Source organism: Lactuca sativa, chromosome 2 (assembly GCF_002870075.4).
Source record: "Lactuca sativa cultivar Salinas chromosome 2, Lsat_Salinas_v11, whole genome shotgun sequence".
NCBI lineage: Eukaryota > Viridiplantae > Streptophyta > Magnoliopsida > Asterales > Asteraceae > Lactuca > Lactuca sativa.
The window spans coordinates 171,386,578-171,401,669 of record NC_056624.2 but is presented as its reverse complement, the minus strand read 5'-3'; positions in this window follow the sequence as shown (position 1 = coordinate 171,401,669).

Sequence of the window (15,092 nt, the reverse complement as noted above, 5' to 3'; positions counted from 1 at the left end):
TGGGCCGGGATAGTGGTCACGGGGAGAAAGTTAGTGGGATATTTGGATCATGATATGGGTGACCTTTGGAGGCTCAGTTGTGGAGTCAAAAGCTGACCTGGTGCTCAGTCTCGAAGAGGGATATGAGAAATGAGCTAGAGCTTATCATGATGATGTCTGAGGACACTTCAGAGCGAGCGAACGATTCAGACGCTCGAAGACATGCTTCGGGCATGTGTATTAGATTTCAGAGGGAGTTGCGGCACGTATTTATCCTTGGTTGAGTTATCCTATATCAACAGCCATCATTAGTGCATTGGTATGCCACCCTTTGAGCTGTTGTATGGGAGGAGGTGTCGGACCCTCATTTGCTGGGGAGAGGTAGCGCATGGACCCGAGAGCCCTTGCGAGCAGATCCAAAGCATGTGCGATACATGGAGTGGTGGCAAGTGGATTTCCCTGGGTAAGGGAAGAGAAAGGTATGTAACCCCCCGGGGGGGGGGGGGGGGGGGGGAAGTGTTGGTTCACGGAAGTAAAAGTAGTAGTGAGAATGGATGATTTGGAGTATGGTGGTTAAACACTGTGTCTGTGACAGTGGTATGGAATGACATCATGATGGGATGTCTGCTGAGGACGCGGAAAGGATTCCGCGGGTGTAGAGCCAAGAGTCTCAGGATGGATGCAGGGATGGAGTCTGGGACTCCCAGCTTGATTCTGATCAAGGTTTGTGTGCGTAGTGGTGGTTCCTCCTGGGGATGTTAGAGATGTCGTCAGTGTGACGGGTTTTCCTAACCCGAGGGTGCAAAGGTTGGTGCAGCATGTGTGTGTGATTGCAAGAAGAGGACTCGTGGGAATTGCTCTGAGATTGAAGAGTGGGTCTTTCTGTCAGCATGGAATGGATAGAGTGGGATTCGGATTGGGGATCCGGTGGTTCGTGATTATTTTTAGCTCGTAGGGGGTCGAGCGATTGTTAATATTTGGAGCAGTGATGCATCTCGGGTAATTCTCGATTGTTGAGTGTGATTATCAGAGGGTACAGCCGGTGCCCGGTTTGAGACGGTGGTCAGGACACCGCAAGGAAAGAGGAAGTGAGTTTGAGTTCGATGGTTATGCTTTGAGGAATCTGGTCCAGTTAGGGCCAGGTGGCGCATCGTGGGAGTATTTTGGAGTTGAGTTGCCATAGGCTTCGAGGACGAAGCCTAATTTAAGTGGGGGAGAATTGTAACATCCCGAAATATCAAGAGTAGAGTTGAAGAGCTAAAAGAGTAAATTGGGAAAGAGCGACTCGGCGAGTCCATGTGCGGACTCGGCGAGTAGAGTCACGACTTGGTCGCGTGTTAAGTGGCCGACTCGGCGAGTCAGAGTAATGGACTCGGCGAGTAGGCGATGTGTGGAGAAAACCCTAAATCTCAGGGTTGAGCCCTATATAAAGAACATAACATCCATTCCCCCAGCCTCCTTACTCATTCTCAAGTCCAGAAACCCTAACCCTCATGTGTGAGTGGATCAAGTGCATTTGGAAGCTTGGAGAAGCAATTATTGAGGAAATCTTGAAGAGTAAGAGGCCTGGAGCAAGGGGCTTTGCTTGGATTCGAGTTTCATTGCAGTTGGGTGTTCCTTTGAGGTAATATCTCGTTTTTGAGCTGCTATTTCTTAGATACATCATTTTGGGGGTGTTAGAGATCATATCCTTGGATGTATTGGAGTTTAGAGGTTAGATCTGAGGTTGCTACCTCAGATCTGGAATGGAGAAGGGTTGGAATGCATGAAAGTCCCTATTTGTGAGTGGTTAATGGAGCTATTTTGTCCCAAACCCAAACCCTAGAGTGAAAATGCATAGATCTCTTTGGATTCACGTAAAGTTTGCCACTTTACGTGATGGATGAGTTGTAGGAGGCTAGATCTATGTTTTGGATCAATTGCATGGCCTGCAATGCTTCTGTATGGGTTCAGACCGGTAGTACTCGGCGAGTCACATGGGTGGACTCGACGAGTTGCTTGAAGATAAGCTGGAACTCGACGAGTTGGAAGAACAACTCGACGAGTTGGATGAAGATGGCCTGGAACTCGGCGAGTTATATGAACAACTCGGAGAGTAGGTTGAAGATAGCCTTAGACTCGGCGAGTCTATTGTTGGACTCGGCGAGTCTTGTCGAAGAGTTCCAATATTTTCTGGTTGAGTCGAGAATCAGCGAGTCAAGGGATGACTCGGTGAGTTGTGTGCGAGTGGACTCAGAGTTGTGGGATTCGGCGAGTCTCGGGGTGACTCGGCGAGTTGAGTCGCGGACTGGGGAAGTTTCGAGCATGGGGACTCGACGAGTCGACGGGTTGACTCGGCGAGCAGGGTCAACCAGGAGGGTTGACTTTGACTGAGGACTTTGACTTTGACCAAGAGTTGACCGTTGACTTTTAGGGCTTGGTCAGCGATGTGGCCTTTGGGCCAAGAGAGGGGTAAAATAGTCTTTTACCCTTAAGAGGGTGCCATGAGAGGGTTGATTCTAGTCTCGAGAGTTAGATTCATGAGAGTATATGCGTTACGTGTTAGGCGGCGGCGAGTTCGAGATTCAAGTGTGGGGATATCTGCTTCCTGCTTGCCAGGTGAGTCTTCTCACTATACTTTACCTTGAGTAGGTAACCAGAGTTATGTGACAGAGTATTTGTATGCTATGTATGTTATGTGTTGTACTGCATTATTTCTATGTGATTTATGCTGTGCATGTTTTCAGAGTTGGAACCGGAGGGTTCCTAGAGTTAGAACCGGAAGGTTCACAGAGTTAGAACCAGAGGGTTCACAGAGCAGGGTCCACGGACCCACAAAGTTATAGCCTCGAGTGGCTAATATGTGTTGTGTGTGGTATTTTGGGGAACTCACTAAGCTTCGTGCTTACAGTGTTTTGTTTTATGTATGTGTTTCAGGTTTCTTTCAGGATCACGGGACGACACCGGCTTGATTGTACACACCAGAGAAAGAGTCATGTTTTGAGGATCCTGGTTTTCTATACAAGTGAAAATGGAGTCATGTTTTGTAATTCGATTATGAATGAGATTTTAAACAAGTGTTTCTAAGAATTAAACGATTATTTTTAAATGAAAAATTGTTTGAAATTTTCGGTGTTACAATAGTTATGGGCTTAGACACTAATCCAAAACATATATGTTAATTGCTACTGAAGCAGAAATGCTCAAGTGCACTGGTCAAGCAAATATGTTTGAAGGATCTGTCTCCTGAACATCAGTGGACAATGACAATGACAACCTTGGTAGTCCAGAAAAGGTTTCTCCTCCCAATGGAAAGGGATCAGCCAAGGTCAAACCGTTTGACCATATGGTAATGAGAAAGGCTAATTCTGAGATAGTTTCATGTGTCATTCCTAAAAACAGGGGTTGATGTACATCTTTGGAAGGGTATGAAATTGCATACCCTTGATTAGTTATTAGAAATATATATTAGGATTGCATACCCTTATAAAATTATTTGCATACCCAAATTAAAATCCAAACCTAATAAAACGGGAATTCGTCCAGAAAAATGGAAACTATATTTGAGGAAAGGAATATTTATTCAAATACTTTTCATCAATAAAAAAACCAACAAAAAAATAATTTCACAAACTACAGAGTATTTGAATCCAAGAAAAACATAAACTCTATATCTATATTAACAGTTTTTATCAAACAAACTAGAAGCTAAGAAAACAAATCCCAAAAATCAAAACCTAAGAAACCCTAACCATTGGACACAGTAATAGAGTCTCGCCGCTCCGATCGTCGGTCAATTCGGCACAATCAGAAAGTGAGAATCGTCGGCTTTTACCTTCTTGATAATACCTTGTTGATCTGCTGTCTTTAGCTCTTGGCCTCTTTTTTACAGGTTAGTTTTTCTTTTACCCACAATCGTCTCATCACTCTTTTTTTCTTTTATTTGAAGTTTTAATCGACTCTTCCATCTCTTCATTGTTTGCTTTTATTTGAACCGATAATCATCTCTTCTTTGTCTTCTTTAATGCAATTGTGTGTTTGTTGCCAAATTAAATGCAGAAATTACTTTCTTGGGTATTGTAACAAGTAAATTACATATTATAATAAAGATAAAGAAAGTAAATATGTTAGTGTGTAAATATAGATGTGCAAATGTATTGTCAATTCTTTCTTCTATGTTAAAGCAAGTGGCATATATTATATAAAATTAATTTCTCTATAGCTAGTAAAGTTTACACATACAATATTATAATAGAATATTAAAGTATGATTTATGTTTTTAACTATTTTAATCTTGGTTGGTAATTATGATTATAGCTTTTACTGTTTTTCTATTTCCAAATTATTAATCGTTATAGTCTTTTTAGGTTAAATTTATTTTTGACAATAAAATGAATGAAGATGAAAACGAGTTACCAAAACACAAGAAGAAACATGGGACATTAGATTGGTTTGTTAATGCTCAAAAGAAAACAAAAACTCAAGATGATTCTTCCTCGACGCCCGATAATATCCCACATGGTAGCACCAAAGTTCCATCTCGGGAGAGAGAAAGTCAATTTGATGTAAATACGCTTCCACGTGATCCAGGCTTGAGAAATATCCTTGGTTATCATCCCAACGACCAAGATGCAGTAAGGAAGTGCAAAGAGGCCCTTGCCAACCTCGTAGTCATCAATTTCCTCAAATAGACTTTGGAGGCAATATGCGTCGCTTTATTCCCAGTTGGTTTGATAAACATAAATGGCTTGAATATAGTATTGATAAAGATGCGACTTTTTTGTATGCTACTTATTTAGGGATAAGGATGAATCCGGTGGAAAAGGTAGAGATGCTTTTGTTACGAATGGCTTTAAAAGCTGGAATATACCAAATAGGTTTGATAGACATGAGGGAGCTGTTAATAGCATCTATAATCGAGCTAGAGAATAGTTTGATATAAACCCAAAAAGTCAATACAAAGTGCTTTTGAGCATCAATCTACAAAATCTCAAAAAGAATACCACACTTGTTTGCTTGCTTTAATACATCATATAAGGTATCTTTTACATCAAGGATTGCCAATTCGGGGTCATGATGAAAGTCAAGGATCAAGTAATAAAGGGAAATTTTTAGAAATTCTTGAATGGTTAGCAAAACACAATGAGGAAGTTGATAAATTTGTATTAAAAAATACTCCAAAGAACTTACAAGTGACCTCCCCTTCTATTCAAAAAGATATCATACACGCTTGTGCAAAAGAAACAACTAAAGCCATTATTAAAGAACTTGGTGAAGATTACTTTGCAATATTGGCAGATGAATCAGATGATATAACTCATAATAGCAAATGTCTTTGTGCTTGTGGTATGTTCATAATAAAAGAGACATAGTTGAAAGGTTTCTCGGTGTTGTACATGTCGCTGATACCACAACTTTATTTCTTAAAAAGGCAATTTGTTCTTTGCTTACAGAGTATTCATTAAGTCCATCTAAAATCCGAGGTCAAGGATATGATGGAGCTAGTAATATGAAGGGTGAAAGTAATGGCCTTAAATCTCTAATCTTAAAAGAAACCACATTTGCATACTATGTTCACTGTTTTGCACATTAACTTCAACTGACACTAGTTGCAGTTTCAAAAAAGAGCATAGAATGTGGTTGGCTCTTTGCGATACTTACAAACTTATTGAATGTCATTAGAGTTTCTTGTAAGAGAAAATAAATGTTGCGAGAAGATCAAGCTTAAAAGGTTTCACAAGAATTTGATGATGATCAACTTGAAAGTGGCAAAGGATTGAATCAAGATCTTAGTTTGGGAAGTCCAGGTGATACTAGTTGGGGATCCCACTATAAACTGAATGTGAATGTTATTTCCTTATATCCTGTGATACACGAGGTTCTTGATAAGATAGGAGATGTATCTTCAAGTTCGGACGATCGGCTAAAAGCGGATGTTGTTGCTTATTCAATCAAGTCTTTTGATATTATATTTATGATACATTTAATGAAGACTATTTTTGGTGTGGCAAATTATTTGAAAAATGCTTTACAAAGAAAAGATCAAGACATAGTTAACGCCATGTCGTCGGTTACTTTGACTAAGCAACGACTATAAGAAGTAAGAGATAATGGTTGGGAACCTCTCTTAAGTTCAGTCATATCGTTTTGTGGAAAAAAATTGCATTGAAGCTCCTAATATGGAAGATGTATATGTTCTGATAGGTAGAAAAAATGCGGTAAACTACACACCACAAATCTTTATCATTTTCGAGTTGAAGTCTTTGTTGCGATAATTGATTTGCAACTTCAAGAGTTGAAGAACCGATTTGACAAGGTTAGTATGGATTTACTTGTTTATATGGCTAGTTTGAGCCCCGTTGTTGATTTTAAATCTTTTAATAAAGAAAAAATTATTGCACTTGCAAAACGTTATCCTAGTGAGTTTTCAAGTGATAAATTAGTTCGTCTTGGTGATCAGCTTGATAACTACATCTACGATATGAAAAAAGACGACATATTTCAAGGATTGAAGGGTCTTAAAGAACTCTCTAAGGAGATGGTGAGATAAAATAAAGATCAAGTTTTTGATCATGTCAATTTACTTATTAAGTTGGTGTTGATCCTCCCGGTGGTGACATCTACTGTAGAAAGAGCATTTTCCGCAATGACTTTTGTGAAGAACAAGCTACATAATATTATGGGTGATCAATTATTAAATGATTGTTTAGTAACTTATATAGAGAAAGATATATTTTGAAATGTTAGTGATGAAGTTATTGTTAATCACTACCAGAATATAAGCAATAGACGACAACAGTTGTAAATTTTTGTTTCGATATTAAATAATTTTTAGGCTTGTTTTTAATTATTAATAAACATTTACTAATTTCATACCCTATTTGTTTTCTAAATCCGCAACTGCCTGAAAAGTCCATATGTTTCTATTTCAAATTGAATGGACATTGGATGCGAAGCTTCCCTGTCTACCTGAAAGATCGCAGAGATAGTAAAGTCAAGTTGTATGACTATACTTCAGGTACATCCACTACATAAATCTATTATTTTAAGCTCCTATTCATAGATTTTTAACACATGATGTGATAGTCACATTTTGATTTTTTTGTAGAATCTAAGAGAAAGAAGGAAGCTTAAGAAGAGCAAGCTGAATCCGATCGTGAAAGATGGATTTCGGTCACATTGTTCGATGATCGGATTTCTGAGTTGCTGATTAGGAGTTATGATAGATTAATAGATTGCTTAGGAAATTTCTAGATACATAGGTTTCATATATTTGCATTGTAAGGAAAAAATTTCCGCCTATTATAAATAAAAATGAAATTTTGATTTATATATCCTTGCAATTGAATTAATGAAAATTGGTGGTTATATTTCTATTATTAGCAATGTTAAATGTGGATTGGTTCTTAATTATATCAGTTGTGGTAATGTCATAATTAACCAAGTGAAAAGCAATTCTCATCACCCAAGTTTCATTTGGATAGAAACTTGGAGTCATACAATTCAAATTGTGTGATATATGAGATCCTTGATCTTAGGAAGATTAAGACTAATTCGTTGATCACATGTTTGTGTGAGTCAAAGTGAAGGAATAATGGATCTAGTACACATTGATGTGAACTATTTAGATCCACCACAAAGGATGATAAGTCTATTCATAATGATTTACTGATGGTTCAGCAAATATGGTTATAGTTATAAGATTAAGTGTAATTCTGATTCTTTGAAAGGTTTCAAAGAATGGAAGAACAGATATGAAGAATCTGTTAGACAGAAAGATAGAGTTTTCACCAATATAAAAGGAAAGGATAGTACTATAGTATTATGTTTTATGATCATCTTAATGATTATGGAACTATGTCACAGTTGATCCTCTAAGAACATCTTAGTGAAATTGTCTCAACTAAGAAGAAGAATCAAATATTTTTGAAATAGTTTGATCAATAGATGAGTCATACTTCGTCTTCAAATCAAGTTTTAGAGTCACACTCTAGTAACTTCGAATCGTATCTTGAAGCTTATTTCAAACTAAGTAGGTTTATAACACCTCATGAAATGTGGAGTAGAAATGTTTTCTAGCTCTAGCACATTTGAAGTGGGTAGTTGTGATGTTTAGTTAAAACAAAGATAAACTAATACCAATTAAATGAAGTGTTGTCTTGACAAGAATCCACACTAACTTTTGAATATTTGGTTTTTGCTTGTTAGGAAATGTTTCCTAACAGAAAAAATTATCTGTCAAGAAGTCAGTGGGAGTCTTAATGGTCTTGAATAGTTTTTGGAGTCAATCAAGAATAAACTTGTTAGTTATCACTAGCACACAACTTGAGGTTAATAACCTATCATGTTAAGTTGACACATTCTTGTTTGTATGAACCTTCCGGTTATGTTCACTATGCATGTGAGTTCAATAGTTCTCATTTGACTGCAAAAGGCAGAGTATGTTGGTCAGTGATAGTACATTGGTCAATGGGAGTGAGCTGCTTGGAAACTTGGAAGGGATGGTAGGCCCTTGTGCCACCAGAGGGCGAGAAATTAAGAATAAGCAATGTTCAGTCCATGTAAGGAAAACAAAATTTGATTTTGGGTTTTGTCCTCAACCTTATCTTGTGATTGTAGGCTGGAAATGACAAATTCACATGTATAGGAACACATACACCATAAAATCTAAGTGGAAAAAGGTTTCTCTCTAATTCATGAAAGTGTTTATGAGGAAACACTTTCATTATTAGATTTTTAATCTAGTTGATATCATTATGGTGAGCAATTGTGATAATTGTGTTCTCAAATTCGTATATGATTATGGCATCCCTTTTCATAGTTTGAATTGTGAGAAACGGCAATAAATAGTTTGAACGTTCAGCACTTATTGCTATAGGTTCTGAAAAGGTTTAAGCACACACATATGCTATCTAATGAAGGTGTATGAGCTTGAAAAGTCTGGATGAAGACTTATCAAAGCATCACGTATTAGAAATCTGAACTTTAGTAAGAAAGTCAATAGAATTGATTTCTGGAAGTCCAGTTGATTTTTGGATACATGTCAAAGCTAGTGGGAGCATAATTGTTATGCTAGCAAGGATATAATTGTTATGCTAGTGGGAGCATGATTCTTATGCTAATCGTTATAGGTTAGCAATACTATTTGTAGGAAACAAAGGTTACAAATTTGTGAGTTGCAAAGTTTGTAAATTATTTTGCTATAGAAAATTATAGTGGAGAGAGCACATATACTTAATTTCAAATATAAAACTTTAGATTAAAGGATTTTAATGGAACTTATTCATGAACATATATAAATGTCATGTTGAAGTGATTCAACATAGGAACATTCAAATAATAGAAATATTATAGCAAGAGACTGATCATGTATCGTGTAACATCCCGTACTTCACAGGTATATTTCAAATCCCTCCTCTTTTGCAAGTTTCTAGTTGTAGTCCCTAGAGTGTTTGAGTTGGGCCATGAGAAGTATAAGGACTAAAGTTTCCACTTTGAGTCAGGAAGGAGTACGCTGAGCGTATATAAGGATACACTGAGCATACTAGGGGCGCCCTAGTACACTGGGCGTACACTCATGTATGTTGGACGTACTAATGTCTAGAGCAAACCCTAATATTTAGGGTTTGGGGACTATATAAACACCCTTATGGATCATTTCCTCTGATTATCCTCAGCCTCCACAACCTACATTCGTCCTCCCCAAACCATAGCTCTTCTTTGTGGGTGTAAGCTTGTTTTATGTGTGTTTTGGAGTGTTTCAAGAGAAGAACATTGCATCCAAGTGTTGGAGAAGAAGATCAAGTTCATAGAATTGAAGTTAGTTTGTGCTCAAGAAGCGCCTAAAGGTATAAAGTTCTAAACTTTATGCATATATGCTTAGATCTAATCATTTTACTTTATTAGAAGCATCTCTTGTCCTAAAAGCAATAAAGTGGTGTATTTTGTGTTATGGACGTAAATAGTTGTCCTTCCTTGCTCTTGAAGGGATTTTGAGTGATAAAATAAGGTCCCATTAGCTGTAAGTATCCCATGCAAGAGAAATAAGGTCTTAATGGATTAATACCAAGCATTTAGAACTTCATGGATGTCCAAAGTGATAAAGTTCGTGACTCTATGGACCCTAGGCATGTTAGGCCTCTGGATCTGAGATTAGGACTTAAGTGCTTAAGCCATTAAGAACTTAATAAGGTTTTGTCAAGAGATGGAGTATGCCCAGCGTAAATCTAGTACGCCCAGCGTACTGGGTCAACCACCCCGATGGTGGTCAACATCTGGTCGAGTACGCCCCGTGTACTAGAGGAGCACGCCCCGCGTACTTCCTCTGTTGGGCCATTGACATTTAGGCTTCATGTTTTGGGCTGCTTATGGACTAAAGGGGTTTGGGCCTTTGTCGGGCTTAATAAATAAGATGTTATGGGCCATTTAGTGGTATTGGATCATGGGTTTAGGCCCAATAAGGAGATTAGGCCCAATTTAGTAAATTGGGCCAGTAGTAGACTTAAGTGTTGGGACTTCATGATAAGGACTTGGTGTGGGGCTTTGGCCCAATAAAGGGATGGTTTAATGAATTATAAAGACACTTGGTCAGGGGGGGGTAATGCTGGGTATTAACCTAGTATTTATTCTTATGTGACAGTTCGAGATTCCTGTTGAGATCGTAGTCAGAGACTTGCAGTATTTCAACACTATTTGCGAAGTGAGTTATCTTTGCTATATCGACAGGGTCTAAGGCACCAAGGTCATCCCTTTATGGACTGTATTTGGATTATTTACATCCTGTTTGTTAGGATGCTATGTTAGTGACCTGTAAGGTCGGTGTCTTGGTTATAGGATCATTGTTATGCTTGTGATCTGTTAGCTCGGTTTGACTGTTATATGCATGTTATTGTTTGTATGTGCACATGATTGTTTGTTTGGAGGTTGGATTGAGGCGGTCCTGCTTCGTGCTGTAGGCCAACATACCTGGGGCGGTCCGGATAGGCTGTAGCCCCTGAGGAGGTGGTCCAGTCATGCCGAAGGCCCGCCGAGCGTTCCGAATAGACTGTAGGCCCTGAGGAGGTGGTCCAGTCATGCCGAAGGCTCGTGAGCAGTCCAGATAGGTTGTAGGCCCTAAGGAGGCGGTCCAGTCATGCTGAAGGCTCATTATACATGATGTTTGTTATTATTTTTTTGTGTGGTATATGTTGGTATTTTGGGGGTAACTCACTAAGCCTTCGAGCTTACATTTATTGATTTTTTTTGTTTCAGGTACTTCAAGTGACCATGGCAAGGCGAAGGCGTGACGCACATATCCTCACATTTTTATGATTTTGGATTTCTGGGAACTCTGATATGAAATCATTTTGAAACAATTTGTGAACAATGTTGATGTTGGAACAATTTTTGATTACTCGTATTGGTTTTGAAAAGTTTAAATTTTTAGTATAATTTTGTATTGTTACAAGTTAGTAGTTAATTTAGAGACGATAAGCATCAAAAATGACTTTTTGATGGAATATTATTTAGAAGGATTAATCTTCACCATGTTGTAGTATATTTCACAAAGTTTCCGTGCATATAAAGAACGCCAAAATACGAGTTATAACGAAGAAGTTATGACCTGTCGAAGTTTCACGACAGAACCGGAACGACCCAACGCGACGTAAGGTAGATAGATATCTATCCTTAATGAAGGAGTTCAGATGAAGGAGTAGTCCAACGATAAAAAGACAGATGAAAACGGAGTTCAGATGAAGGAGTTATGAATTTCGAACGGAGTTTTCCTGTCCCGGCCTACTAAAGATAATATATAAGTAATATATTTATAATATATTAAAATTAAATTCAAAATTAGCCAATGGAGTCTAAATGAGAGTTGTAGAGGATAATCTCACCTACGTGTCGATATAAAGAACGTCGAAAATGGAGTTCGTATGCGAAAGTTATGAATTTCTGAAGTTCGTGGCGCGAAACCCCAAAACTGTCAGATACCACGACGTGGCAAGCAGTGCCACGACGTGGCAAGTCTTCTGACACCTCCGGGAGTCCTCCAGATGCAACTTGCAATGACGCATGCAATGAAGACCAAGCCCACGACATGGAAAAAGGTGCCACGACGTGGAAAGGGCAGATTTTGCCCTATAAATAGATTTGAGGGGCCACCGAGTTTGGTTGCTCACTCTCTCATCTCTCACCCATACTACATCGTTTTACGTGCAATTTTAACCCTCCCGAAGCCCCAGTAACATCCCGAGACCCGAAGCGAGTCCGAAGCACCGAAGATCCCGAGAAGAAAAGAGTTTCTGAGCCGAAGCTGTGCCTGCGAGAAGTCCGGTGTGTGAAGAGATCACAGTTTCACCGAAGGATACTACTTCTACAAGCCGTAGTGTTGTCCGATCATCTTCTGATCAAGTGAGTGTGTGGTCACTTTCTTCTAACACATAAATATTAAGTATTTGCTATGAAATACATGCTATGTGTATAATATTAAGTTGTCTATATGTGTGGGTGTATAGTCCCTTTCATAAACACGATAATAATACAAGTATTGTTTGAATGTTTTAAGTATATTGTTGTTTATATATGTGAGTGTATAGTTACTTTCTTCTACCGCATAGATATGAAGTATTTGAAATGAATTAGATGTTATGTGTTTATACATTGTTTGCTTATTTGAGATGAGTGTGAAATTGGGGATGTCACAGTTGGTATCAGAGCATTAGTTTAAGCGAACTAGGAATTTGTAGGAAATTTCTAGACTTACACTTAGAATTCTAAGTAATGATTGTGAGGAGTGTGTGTAAAATATGATAGGTAGTACACCTAAATTGACACAAGCACTAGTTTATTTTATGAATGATGCCTAAAATGCTTTTATGTGCTAATTGTTTTGTTTGATAGCTAAATTGATGTTATTATTTGTTCGAATCTATGGTCTGTTGCCGACCGGATCTGGAAACCTTATGTGTATAGGATTCTAAGCGTATGACTACAGTATTAGAACTAGCATGTAAACGTTTCAAAGTGATAAGGAGATTTATACGACTATCATAAATAAAGCTTTCTTATCTTAAATTCTTGCCCGGTACACCGAAAGACTGCTTGGATGTACAAAACGTTATGGTGAAGACTCGTAGAGAATTGAGTAGATGGAGGAAATGAAAGGCTACCTATCGGAAGATATCGTAAGAGTGGTATCTTGCCTTTAGTTTATGTATGATAAAATAATGGAACATTTAGAGGAGTACGGTACGTCGGAAGTACACCTTCGATTGGCAGGATGATGGAACGATTGGTGAAATTCTTGAAGTTGTCTCATCGTCTGGTATTTCCATCACCAATCGAGTTGAAGTAGAATTGATGATTGTAGATTGAGCAATGAAGAAATCCTAGTAGAGTCTAGGGAAATTTCTATGATTATTTGGCCACTTTCGTATGAGTTAAATTGTTGTGTGATTTTCTTGTATGGTGACTTTGTTGACTGCAGGACAATACTTGGGACGAGTATGAGTAGGTGTGAAAGGTAGTAGATGCATATACTACCGGAAGCACACGACTCAGACTTGGATCAGGGAAAGTCACAAGGTTACCAAGAAGCTAGTAATTGATTCCGTTTTGTTCAAGTGTGTCATTACCCTTGTTTCGGTAGTGACTAGTAAGATGGTTGTTATTCCGACCCTAGTGGTCATATCAAATTGAGTCCGACTACGAGGAGTTTGTTACGTGGTTCATAGAACCAAGTTGGAGGTAGCATCTGACTCAATTCAGAAGATTGAAATCAATGTGATTGATAGTATCCCGCTCGTTAAAAAAAATGAGTTTTAGCTAGGCATGCTACATGTTAAAAACGTGATTATATCACATTAGAATATGAAGGAAGGTATCTTCCATTCTGGAATTTGACTCTAAGAGACTTGAGTCTAAGCATTGCATCATATGATGAGAGGTCATTAGAACATGACCCATCAATCTATTGCAATAGATGAATGAAATTACTTATCCTAAGAAAAAAAAGGAGTCCTCAATAAGGATTTATTTTGTAACTCAGAAGCTATGATTGAAAGTACAGTGTAGTACGATAAGCAGATGCAAGATTAGGCATCGTCTGCGGTCAAGAAAGCCATAAAGTTAAATACTCTTTCGAGGAAACATAGAAGTTATGGTTATTACCTATCTATAAGAGATAACATGTGTAATCATTATGCAAGCCCTATTTCGTTGATGATTCCGGGACGTAATCATCCTAAGGGGAGATAATTGTAACGTCCGTAGATCGGGGCTAGTCAATTTAGTGACGATAAACATCAAAAATGACTTTTTGATGGAAGATCATTTAGAAGGATTAATCTTAACCAAGTTTTAGTATATGTCACAAGGTTTCCGTGCATATAAAGAACGCCAAAATCCGAGTTATAACGAAGAAGTTATGACCTGTCGAAGTTTTGTGATAGAACCGGCACGACCCAGCGCGACGTAAATAGTGAATTTAAGGTAGATAGATATCTATCCTTAGTGATCTAAACGAGATTCGAAGATGTCTTCGATAGTAGTCCAATGATAAAAAGACAGACGAAAACAGAGTTCAGATGAAGGAGTTATGAATTTCGAACGGAGTTTTCCTGTCCCGGCCTACTAAAGATAATATATAAGTAATATATTTATAATATATTAAAAATAAAGTCAAAATTAGTCAATGGAGTCTAAACGAGAGTTGTAGAGCATAATCTCACCTACGCGACGATATAAAGAACGTCGAAAACGGAGTTCGTATACGAAACTTATGAATTTCTAAAGTTCGGGGTGCGAAACCCCAAAACTGTCAGATACCATGACGTGGCAAGCAGTGCCATAACGTGGCAAGTCTTCTGACACCTCCGGGAGTGCCTGCAACTTGCGATGACGCATGCAGTGACGACCAAGCCCATAATGTGGATAGGACATATTTTGCCCTATAAATAGATTTGAAGGGTCAGCCGAGTTTGGTTGTTCACTCTCTCATCTCTCACCCATATTACATCGTTTTACGTGCAATTTTAACCCCCCGAAGCCCCAGTATCATCCCGAGACCTGAAGCGAGTCCCGAAGCACCGAAGATCCTGAGAAGAAAAGAGTTTCCGAGCCGAAGCTCTGCCTGCGAGAAGTCCGGTGTGTGA